This window comes from Salmo trutta, unplaced genomic scaffold (genome assembly GCF_901001165.1).
Source record: "Salmo trutta unplaced genomic scaffold, fSalTru1.1, whole genome shotgun sequence".
NCBI lineage: Eukaryota > Metazoa > Chordata > Actinopteri > Salmoniformes > Salmonidae > Salmo > Salmo trutta.
In genome coordinates this window covers 35,314-47,675 of record NW_021822872.1, presented here as the reverse complement: position 1 = coordinate 47,675, position 12,362 = coordinate 35,314, and the positions used below count along the sequence as shown (strand labels likewise).

At 48.6% G+C, this 12,362-nt stretch overlaps 1 pseudogene; it reads right to left on the bottom strand.

The window, feature by feature from the left end:
* The window catches only part of LOC115186218 (bone morphogenetic protein receptor type-2-like), a 46,818-nt pseudogene extending 35,366 nt beyond the window's left edge, over positions 1-11,452 (bottom strand).
* Between the last annotated feature and the right edge of the window lie 910 nt (positions 11,453-12,362).

Sequence of the window (12,362 nt, the reverse complement as noted above, 5' to 3'; positions counted from 1 at the left end):
GTTAGGGTTAGAGACAGGGTTAGAGACAGGGTCAGGGTTAGAGACAGGGTTAGAGACAGGGTTGGAGACAGGGTCAGGGTTAGAGACAGGGTCAGGGTTAGAGACAGGGTTAGAGACAGGGTCAGGGTTAGAGACAGGGTCAGGGTTAGGGACAGGGTCTGGGTCAGGGTTAGAGACAGGGTCAGGGTTAGAGACAGGGTTAGAGACAGGGTCAGATACAGGGTCAGGGTTAGAGACAGGGTCTGGGTTAGAGACAGGGTCAGGGTTAGAGACAGGGCAGAGACAGGGTTAGAGACAGGGTCAGGGTTAGAGACAGGGTTAGGGTTAGAGACAGGGTTAGAGACAGGGTTAGGGTTAGAGACAGGGTCAGAGACAGGGTCAGGGTTAGAGACAGGGTCTGGGTTAGAGACAGGGTTAGAGACAGGGTTAGGGTTAGAGACAGGGTTAGAGACAGGGTTAGGGTTAGAGACAGGGTCAGACACAGGGTCAGAGACAGGGTCAGGGTTAGAGACAGAGTCAGAGACAGGGTCAGGGTTAGAGACAGGGTTAGAGACAGGGTTAGAGACAGGGTCAGAGACAGGGTTAGAGACAGGGTTAGAGACAGGGACAGGGTTAGAGACAGGGTTAGAGACAGGGTTGGAGACAGGGACAGGGTTAGAGACAGGGACAGGGTTAGAGACAGGGTTAGAGACAGGGCCAGGGTTAGAGACAGGGTTAGAGACAGGGCCAGGGTTAGAGACAGGGTTAGAGACAGGGTTAGGGTTAGAGACAGGGTCAGAGACAGGGTTAGAGACAGGGACAGGGTTAGAGACAGGGACAGGGTTAGAGACAGGGTTAGAGACAGGGTTAGAGACAGGGTTAGAGACAGGGTCAGGGTCAGAGACAGGGTCAGGGTTAGAGACAGGGTTAGGGTCAGGGTTAGAGACAGGGTTAGAGACAGGGTTAGAGACAGGGTCAGGGTTAGAGACAGGGTCTGAGTGAGGGGAGTGTCCCTCTATGGGTCAGGATGTTCATTGGACCAGAGCAGCGGTGTGTTTACCCATGGCCCAGTTATTTGCTAATCTCTCCCCCGTCCCCCTCCTCCCCCATCGCTACCCCCCCCCGTCCCGTCCCCCTCCCCACCCCGGCTTCACCAGCGAAAAACAACAACAGCCTGGTTTCTGTTTTGTTTCTCCCTCGCTCAGAGATGGACGTCCTGTGTTCTACAGTCAGAAGGAAACAGCGCTCAGCCAGACTCTCCTCTTGCTGCTCTCCTCTCCAAGGCTCCACACTGGAAATACATATTATAGACCCCTGAAATGTCCTACTGGAAATACATCCCATTGTAGACCCCTGAAATGTCCTACTGGAAATACATCCCATTATAGACCCCTGAAATGTGCTACTGGAAATACATATCATAGACCCCTGAAATGTCCTACTGGAAATACATCCCATTATAGACCCCTGAAATGTCCTACTTGAAATACATCCCATTATAGACCCCTGACATGTCCTACTGGAAATACATATCATAGACCCCTGAAATGTCCTACTGGAAATACATCCTATTATAGACCCCTGAAATGTCCTACTGGAAATACATATTATAGACCCCTGAAATGTCCTACTGGAAATACATCCCATTATAGACCCCTGAAATGTCCTATTGGAAATACATCCCATTATAGACCCCTGAAATGTCCTACTGGAAATACATCACATTATGGACCTCTGAAATGTCCTACTGGAAATACATCCCATTATGGACCCCTGAAATGTCCTACTGGAAATACATCACATTATAGACCCCTGAAATGTCCAACTGGAAATACATCCCATTATAGACCCCTGAAATGTCCTACTGGAAATACATATTATAGACCCCTGAAATGTCCTACTGGAAATACATATTATAGACCCCTGAAATGTCCTACTGGAAATACATCCCATTATAGAGCCCTGAAATGTCCTACTGGAAATACATCCCATTATAGACCCCTGAAATGTCCTACTGGAAATACATATTATAGACCCCTGAAATGTCCTACTGGAAATACATATTATAGACCCCTGAAATGTCCTGGGATGGTGGGGGAGAGGGGGAGAGGGGATAATGGTAGGGGAGAGGGGGAGAGGGGGAGAGGGGCATAATGGTAGGGGAGAGGGGGAGAAGGGGAGAGGGGCATAATGGTAGGGGAGAGGGGGAGAGGGGGATAGTGGTAGGGGGGAGGGGGAGAGGGGGATAATGGTAGGGGAGAGGGGATAATGGTAGGGGAGAGGGGGATAACGGTAGGGGAGAGGGGGACAGGGGGAGAGGGGGATAATGGTAGGGGAGAGGGGGAGAGGGGGATAATGGTAGGGGAGAGGGGGAGAGGGGGAGAGGGGGATAATGGTAGGGGGAGAGGGGGATAATGGTAGGGGAGAGGGGGATAATGGTAGGGGAGAGGAGGAGAGGGGGAGAGGGGGATAATGGTAGGGGAGAGGGGGAGAGGGGGAGAGGGGGATAATGGTAGGGGAGAGGGGGATAATGGTAGGGGAGAGGAGGAGAGGGGGAGAGGGGGATAATGGTAGGGGCGAAGGGCTGGGTGTTTAATCTGTCCCTCCCCATCTGGCCCTCTGCTCTGCTCTCTCTAGGGTCTGTCTGGGTTCAGGCTGTCCTGCAGACACGATAATCCTCCTGATTAAAGCCAGAATCGACCTAAACCAGACTGAGCCTCTCAGAGTTACATTACCAGGGAAAACTGGGATCCTTCACGTTAACAAAAATCCCCAACCAAAAAAAATGAAAGAAAAAAAGACGCATTAAGTAAATAGCAGAGTGGGTCAATCTGGACACCAACTAAGAGGCTCCACTTCCCTGCTGTTTTGGTTCCCCCACAACCACGGCGTCTCTAACCCCCACGGCGTCTCTAACCCCCACGGCGTCTCTAACCCCCACGGCGTCTCTAACCCCGACCCCCACGGCGTCTCTAACCCCAACCCCCACGGCGTCTCTAACCCCCACGGCGTCTCTAACCCCGACCCCCACGGCGTCTCTAACCCCCACGGCGTCTCTAACCCCCACGGTGTCTCTAACCCCCACGGCCCCACAGCGTCTCTAACCCCGACCCCCACGGCGTCTCTAACCCCCACCCCCACGGCGTCTCTAACCCCCACCCCCACGGCCCCACGCCGTCTCTAACCCCAACCCCCACGGCGTCTCTAACCCCGACCCCCACGGCGTCTCTAACCCCGACCCCCACGGCGTCTCTAACCCCGACCCCCACGGCGTCTCTAACCCCCACGGCGTCTCTAACCCCGACCCCCACGGCGTCTCTAACCCCCACGGCGTCTCTAACCCCCACGGCGTCTCTAACCCCGACCCCCACGGCGTCTCTAACCCTGACCCCCACGGCGTCTCTAACCCCGACCCCCACGGTGTCTCTAACCCCGACCCCCACGGCCCCACGGCGTCTCTAACCCCGACCCCCACATCGTCTCTAACCTCGACCCCCACGGCGTCTCTAACCCCCACGGTGTCTCTAACCCCGACCCCCACGGCGTCTCTAACCCCCACGGCGTCTCTAACCCCGACCCCCACGGCGTCTCTAACCCCCACGGTGTCTCTAACCCCGACCCCCACGGACCGTCAGAACTGAACACTATCTATCAGTACAGGCAGGTCGGCCAGCAGGCAGGTCGGCCAGCAGGCAGGTCGGCCGTCTCTCTCTGAGTAGTTCTTCATCATGTAACCTGCTGAGTGAGTAGCTCTCTTCCAGGACTCTACAAACAGTCACCATTTCATTTGATTTCCAGTCGGGCTAATTTTACTACTAGACCATGAAGACAGAATATGTATGATAACAGACTAGGGGACAGGGTAGGACAGTGGAGACAGACAGGGGGACAGGGTAGGACAGTGGAGACAGACAGGGGGACAGGGTAGGACAGTGGAGACAGACAGGGTACGGTAGTGGAGACAGACAGGGTACGGTAGTGAAGAGACAGACAGGGTACGGTAGTGGAGACAGACAGGGTACGGTGGTGGAGACAGACAGGGTACGGTAGTGGAGACAGACAGGGTACGGTAGTGGAGACATACAGGGTACGGTAGTGGAGACAGACAGGGTACGGCGGTGGAGACAGACAGGGCACGGTAGTGTAGAGACAGACAGGGTACGGTGGTGGAGACAGACAGGGTACGGTAGTGGAGACAGACAGGGTACGGTGGTGGAGACAGACAGGGTACGGTAGTGTAGAGACAGACAGGGTACGGCGGTGGAGACAGACAGGGTACGGTAGTGGAGACAGACAGGGTACGGTAGTGGAGACAGACAGGGTACGGTAGTGGAGACATACAGGGTACGGCAGTGGAGACAGACAGGGTACGGCGGTGGAGACAGACAGGGCACGGTAGTGTAGAGACAGACAGGGTACGGTGGTGGAGACAGACAGGGTACGGTAGTGGAGACAGACAGGGTACGGTGGTGGAGACAGACAGGGTACGGTGGTGGAGACAGACAGGGTACGGTAGTGGAGACAGACAGGGTACGGTAGTGGAGACAGACAGGGTAGGGTAGTGGAGACAGACAGGGTACGTAGTGGAGAGACAGACAGGGTACGGTAGTGGAGAGACAGACAGGGTACGGTAGTGGAGACAGACAGGGTACAGTAGTGGAGACAGACAGGGTACGGCGGTGGAGACAGACAGGGTACGGTAGTGGAGACAGACAGGGTACGGTAGTGGAGACAGACAGGGTACGGCGGTGGAGACAGACAGGGTACGGCGGTGGAGACAGACAGGGTACGGTAGTGTAGAGACAGACAGGGTACGGTAGTGGAGACAGACAGGGTACGGTAGTGGAGACAGACAGGGTACGGTAGTGGAGACAGACAGGGTACGGTAGTGGAGACAGACAGGGTACGGTAGTGGAGACAGACAGGGTACGGTAGTGGAGACAGACAGGGTACGGTGGTGGAGACAGACAGGGTACGGTGGTGGAGACAGACAGGGTACGGTAGTGGAGACAGACAGGGTACGGTAGTGGAGACAGACAGGGTACGGTAGTGGAGACAGACAGGGTACGGTAGTGGAGACAGACAGGGTACGGTAGTGTAGAGACAGACAGGGTACGGTAGTGGAGACAGACAGGGTACGGTAGTGGAGACAGACAGGGTACGGTAGTGGAGACAGACAGGGTACGGTAGTGGAGACAGACAGGGTACGGTAGTGGAGACAGACAGGGTACGGCAGTGGAGACAGACAGGGTACGGTAGTGTAGAGACAGACAGGGTACGGTAGTGTAGAGACAGACAGGGTACGGTAGTGGAGACAGACAGGGTACGGTAGTGGAGACAGACAGTGTACGGTATGGAGACAGACAGGGGGACAAGGTAGGACAGTGGAGACAGACAGGGGGACAGGGTAGGACAGTGGAGACAGACAGGGTACGGTAGTGGAGACAGACAGGGTACGGTAGTGAAGAGACAGACAGGGTACGGTAGTGGAGACAGACAGGGTACGGTAGTGGAGACAGACAGGGTAGGGTAGTGGAGACAGACAGGGTACGGTAGTGGAGACAGACTGGGTACGGTAGTGGAGACAGACAGGGTACGGTAGTGTAGAGACAGACAGGGTACGGTAGTGGAGACAGACAGGGTACGGTAGTGGAGACAGACAGGGTACGGTAGTGGAGACAGACAGGGTACGGTAGTGGAGACAGACAGGGTACGGTAGTGGAGACAGACAGGGTACGGTAGTGGAGACAGACAGGGTACGGTAGTGGAGACAGACAGGGTACGGTAGTGGAGACAGACAGGGTACGGCGGTGGAGACAGACAGGGTACGGTAGTGTAGAGACAGACAGGGTACGGTAGTGGAGACAGACAGGGTACGGTAGTGGAGACAGACAGGGTACGGTATGGAGACAGACAGGGTACGGTAGTGGAGACAGACAGGGTACGGTATGGAGACAGACAGGGTACGGTAGTGGAGACAGACAGGGTATGGTAGTGGAGACAGACAGGGTACGGTAGTGGAGACAGACAGGGTACGGCGGTGGAGACAGACAGGGTACGGTAGTGTAGAGACAGACAGGGTACGGTAGTGGAGACAGACAGGGTATGGTAGTGGAGACAGACAGGGTACGGTAGTGGAGACAGACAGGGTACGGTAGTGTAGAGACAGACAGGGTACGGCGGTGGAGACAGACAGGGTACGGTAGTGTAGAGACAGACAGGGTACGGTAGTGGAGACAGACAGGGTACGGTAGTGTGGAGACAGACAGGGTATGGTAGTGGAGACAGACAGGGTATGGTAGTGGAGACAGACAGGGTATTGTAGTGTAAAACCTGCAGAACGAGACAATGGGCCCTGGAGGCACTTCAAGGTAATGTACTGTTGGGTTTACATAGTCATAGGCAAATCAGTGCAATGCACACACACACACACACACACACACACACACACACACACTCACACACACACCGCTGTCATCCTCCCACGCTTCATCAAAGAGCAGGCTAAATTACAGGACAGGAAATGGGAGGAGCAGACAGCTAGACATTCTGAGAGTTTTCCATCACCTGACCACCACTCCATTCTTAAACTAGTTTTATATTTCTCATTTCCTCTCTCGATGCTTACGCTTTCCCATCCACTCTCTCCCTCTCTGTCTCTCTTTCCCATCTGCTCTCTCCCTCTCTGTCTCTCTTTCCCATCCACTCTCTCCCTCTCTGTCTCTCTTTCCCATCCACTCTCTCCCTCTCTGTCTCTCTTATCTGTCAAGGTGTTTCAGAAGCTTTCCTCTCTTATCTGTCAAGGTGTTTCAGAAGCTTTCCTCTCTTATCTGTCAAGGTGTTTCAGAAGCTTTCCTCTCTTATCTGTCAAGGTGTTTCAGAAGCTGGGCATCAACCCAAAGTCTAGAGCAGGGAAGACAGTCCTAGTGTGTTTCTACAAGCAACCCATTAGGAGAACACAGGGTGTCCTGTAGGTCTACAATAGCAGATTGTAACACCAGATAATAATGCAATTTAACCAAAGATGTTTTGGTTTCCGTTACTGGGATTACAGGATAGCTACTGTTTTGGTGCAGTAGAGAATTTACGATCAACTTTAACTTGGCGATAGTATCTTCGTTCTTGATTTGGCCAAACACCTATCTTCTAAAATGTCTGTCCAGTTGCAGAGTTTGAATTTAGAAAAATTCTCAGTTAAAAACATATATTTTTTTTGCTCCATGAAGTAATCCAACAATGTGTAAACCGCCATCTTGTCTATTTAAAATCTTCTCTCATCGATCGAGACATGGGGGTATATTCATTACGCCAATTCTGTTGCGAAACGTTTTGTCTGTTTTAAAACATTTTTTTGCAACAGAAACCGTGGAGTCCAAACCCTCTTCAACATGACATCAAAGCTGTTGGTTGTTAAACGAAAGGTGTCGTTCATTTAAACTGTATGGATTCCACGTGTTGCGATTACAATCTGAACAGTCTGCAAAGTGTTTGGCACAAAGCTGCACAACTATAAATGATAGATTATGCTCTGCTCTAAAGTGGAGGGAAGTCTGCATGGTTACTTCCAACTTCTTACAGATGCTTGTTTATTTATTTTTTAATATAGAGACACGATTGAACTACGATTTACGTTTAAGAACAGAACGGAACTCAACAGCGTTTGAAGTAAATGGTTTCGTAATGAATACACCCCCAGGTGTTATTATGACCTGCGGCACCGTCGGGGTGGACACAGCCGTCTCAAGCAAGAGACAAGATTTGAAATAGACCAGATTGTGTCGTGGAGCAAAAAAATATATATATATTGATTTATTTTAATAATGGAGAATATTCTCAAATAAAATAGACCACCTGCAACTGGACATTTTTTTTTAGAAGATATACGTTTGGCCGAATCGAGAATGAAGATTGTATCGCCAAGTTAAGGTTAGTCTAAAAGTATCTGTACTACATCAAACACAACCTATCGTGTAAACTCCCAGTAATAAAAAGTATCTGTTTAATAAATCCACATGATGTGGTGGAACAACCTGTAGCGAGACAGACCAGTATAGCTGATATGGTAGTGGAGACAGACCAGTATAGCTGATATGGTAGTGGAGACAGACCAGTATAGCTGATATGGTAGTGGAGACAGACCAGTATAGCTGATATGGTAGTGGAGACAGACCAGTATAGCTGATATGGTAGTGGAGACAGACCAGTATAGCTGATATGGTAGTGGAGACAGACCAGTATAGCTGATATGGTAGTGGAGAAAGACCAGTATAGCTGATATGGTAGTGGAGACAGACCAGTATAGCTGATATGGTAGTGGAGACAGACAGTATAGCTGATATGGTAGTAGAGACAGACCAGTATAGCTGATATGGTAGTGGAGACAGACCAGTATAGCTGATATGGTAGTGGAGACAGACCAGTATAGCTGATATGGTAGTGGAGACAGACCAGTATAGCTGATATGGTAGTGGAGACAGACCAGTATAGCTGATATGGTAGTGGAGACAGACCAGTATAGCTGATATGGTAGTGGAGACAGACCAGTATAGCTGATATGGTAGTGGAGACAGACCAGTATAGCTGATATGGTAGTGGAGACAGACCAGTATAGCTGATATGGTAGTGGAGACAGACCAGTATAGCTGATATGGTAGTGGAGACAGACCAGTATAGCTGATATGGTAGTGGAGACAGACCAGTATAGCTGATATGGTAGTGGAGAAAGACAGATAGCTGATATGGTAGTGGAGACAACCATTATAGCTGTATGGTAGTGGAGGACAGACCAGTATAGCTGATATGGTAGTGGAGACAGACCAGTATAGCTGATATGGTAGTGGAGACAGACCAGTATAGCTGATATGGTAGTGGAGACAGACCATATAGCTGATATGGTAGTGGAGACAGACCAGTATAGCTGATATGGTAGTGGAGACAGACCAGTATAGCTGATATGGTAGTGGAGACAGACCAGTATAGCTGATATGGTAGTGGAGACAGACCAGTATAGCTGATATGGTAGTGGAGACAGACCAGTATAGCTGATATGGTAGTGGAGACAGACCAGTATAGCTGATATGGTAGTGGAGACAGACCAGTATAGCTGATATGGTAGTGGAGACAGACCAGTATAGCTGATATGGTAGTGGAGACAGACCAGTATAGCTGATATGGTAGTGGAGACAGACCAGTATAGCTGATATGGTAGTGGAGACAGACCAGTATAGCTGATATGGTAGTGGAGACAGACCAGTATAGCTGATATGGTAGTGGAGACAGACCAGTATAGCTGATATGGTAGTGGAGACAGACCAGTATAGCTGATATGGTAGTGGAGACAGACCAGTATAGCTGATATGGTAGTGGAGACAGACCAGTATAGCTGATATGGTAGTGGAGACAGACCAGTATAGCTGATATGGTAGTGGAGACAGACCAGTATAGCTGATATGGTAAGTGGAGACAGACCAGTATAGCTGATATGGTAATGGAGACAGACCAGTATAGCTGATATGGTAGTGGAGACAGACCAGTATAGCTGATATGGTAGTGGAGACAGGACCCAGTATAGCTGATATGGTAGTGGAGACAGACCAGTATAGCTGATATGGTAGTGGAGACAGACCAGTATAGCTGATATGGTAGTGGAGACAGACCAGTATAGCTGATATGGTAGTGGAGACAGACCAGTATAGCTGATATGGTAGTGGAGACAGACCAGTATAGCTGATATGGTAATGGAGACAGACCAGTATAGCTGATATGGTAGTGGAGACAGACCAGTATAGCTGATATGGTAGTGGAGACAGACCAGTATAGCTGATATGGTAGTGGAGACAGACCAGTATAGCTGATATGGTAGTGGAGACAGACCAGTATAGCTGATATGGTAGTGGAGACAGACCAGTATAGCTGATATGGACCCCCAGTGTACTGTCTGTATCCCAGCTAATAGGACTGTTGTACTAGTTAACTATCCAGAAGAGACACAACAGGTCCAACAACAACAACAACAGGTCCAACAACAACAACAGGTCCAACAACAACAACAACAACAACAGGTCCAACAACAACAACAGGTCCAACAACAACAACAACAGGTCCAACAACAACAACAACAGGTCCAACAACAACAGGTCCAACAACAACAGGTCCAACAACAACAACAGGTCCAACAACAACAACAGGTCCAACAACAACAGGTCCAACAACAACAACAACAGGTCCAACAACAACAACAACAGGTCCAACAACAACAACAGGTCCAACAACAACAACAACAGGTTCAACAACAACAACAACAACAGGTCCAACAACAACAACAGGTCCAACAACAACAACAAGTCCAACAACAACAGGTCCAACAACAGGTACAACAACAACAACAGGTCCAACAACAGGTCCAACAACAACAACAGGTCCAACAACAACAACAGGTCCAACAACAACAACAGGTCCAACAACAACAACAGGTCCAACAACAACAGGTCCAACAACAACAGGTCCAACAACAACAGGTCCAACAACAACAACAGGTCCAACAACAACAACAGGTCCAAGAGGTTGAAACCTTTATCTCATAGTGTTGTTTACTCACCGGTTACCGGACGGAGGACCATCCCGTACAGACACAACGACAGCATCGTGATTTGTTTCAGCAACGCCATTGACTTCACTCTGTTGTACATTTTTTTATTTAACTCCCAACAAAACAAAAAAACTGAACTTAATGTATTTATATGTCTTTCACGTCAGCTCAATAAGTTGAAGTGAAGTGTCCAGTATGGAAGAAGACATTGAAAAGTCAATGATCAGTGATGAGACGGCGTCAGATTGTCCTGCTAACAGCTAGCTAACACGACGGCTAACGTTAGCTAACACAACGTTAGCTGAAAATTACCTCACTAACATTAACAATACACTGGTAGCGTTACTACAGGTAGATAACTATGTTAAAAGAAACTTGTTGGGGAACAAACTCCGGTCTTTTGCCGACAGAAGTCCCAACTTTGCCTTATTTTTTTCTTCTTCCCCCTTTTCAAGGTAACTAGCTAACGTTAGCTAGCTAGCTTCTTTGCTAATGTTAGGCAGCCTTTGATAGCTAACCTTCCAAGCTAGCTAGCTAGCTAACGTTAGGTATTTATTATATACAAAAAGGTCCGTCAAATCCAAATTCCATGTTGACTATTTCCATTGCATAGGTCTTTGTCTTAACAACGTATCCATTCAGGGTTTATTTGGTCTATTCAGGGGTTTAGTAAATAGGTTTTAGTCCCGTCGGGGTGGATAGCCGTCTCTTTCTGCATTTGGCATTGACCGTGAAGGCACCGGACAGCGAGGCACCGGGCAGGACGGTGGCGGCAGGGGGGGAAACGCCTGGTTGTGTCTCCACTATCAGGTTTGGTGGATTTGTTTGGGTGGATGATGAACTGGAAGCTCCCTATCTGCAGACAGGGCTCACTACAACAATACATTCCTGATGGAAGCTGTTGTTCAACTGTATCGCCACCCTGTGGACATAACTCTACTCTACAGACAGCAGGTCCAGAAAAACACTTCTACTGAAATATATATATATACTCTACAGACAGCAGGTCCAGAAAAACACTTCTACTGAAATATATATATATATATATATACTCTACAGACAGCAGGTCCAGAAAAACACTTCTACTGAAATATATATATATACTCTACAGACAGCAGGTCCAGAAAAACACTTCTACTGGTGTATATATATATATACTCTCCAGACTGCAGGTCCAGAAAAACACTTCTACTGATATATATATATATACTCTACAGACAGCAGGTCCAGAAAAACACTTCTACTGAAATATATATATATACTCTACAGACAGCAGGTCCAGAAAAACACTTCTACTGAAATATATATATATATACTCTACAGACAGCAGGTCCAGAAAAACACTTCTACTGAAATATATATATATATATATATACTCTACAGACAGCAGGTCCAGAAAAACACTTCTACTGAAATATATATATACTCTACAGACAAGCAGGTCCAGAAAAACACTTCTACTGAAATATATAATATATACTCTCCAGGACTGCAGGTCCAGAAAAACACTTCTACTGATATATATATATATACTCTACAGACAGCAGGTCCAGAAAAACACTTCTACTGAAATATTATAATATATATACTCTACAGACAGCAGGTCCAGAAAAACACTTCTACTGAAATATATATATATACCTCTACAGGACAGCAGGTCCAGAAAAACACTTTACTGAAATATATATATATATAGTTGTCCATCAGATGGCAATATGTCTGGTGAAAGACCCGCTCACAGTTACATCAACTCATGTAACAACATGCCAAAACAATATTGGAATATGAGTCGCAT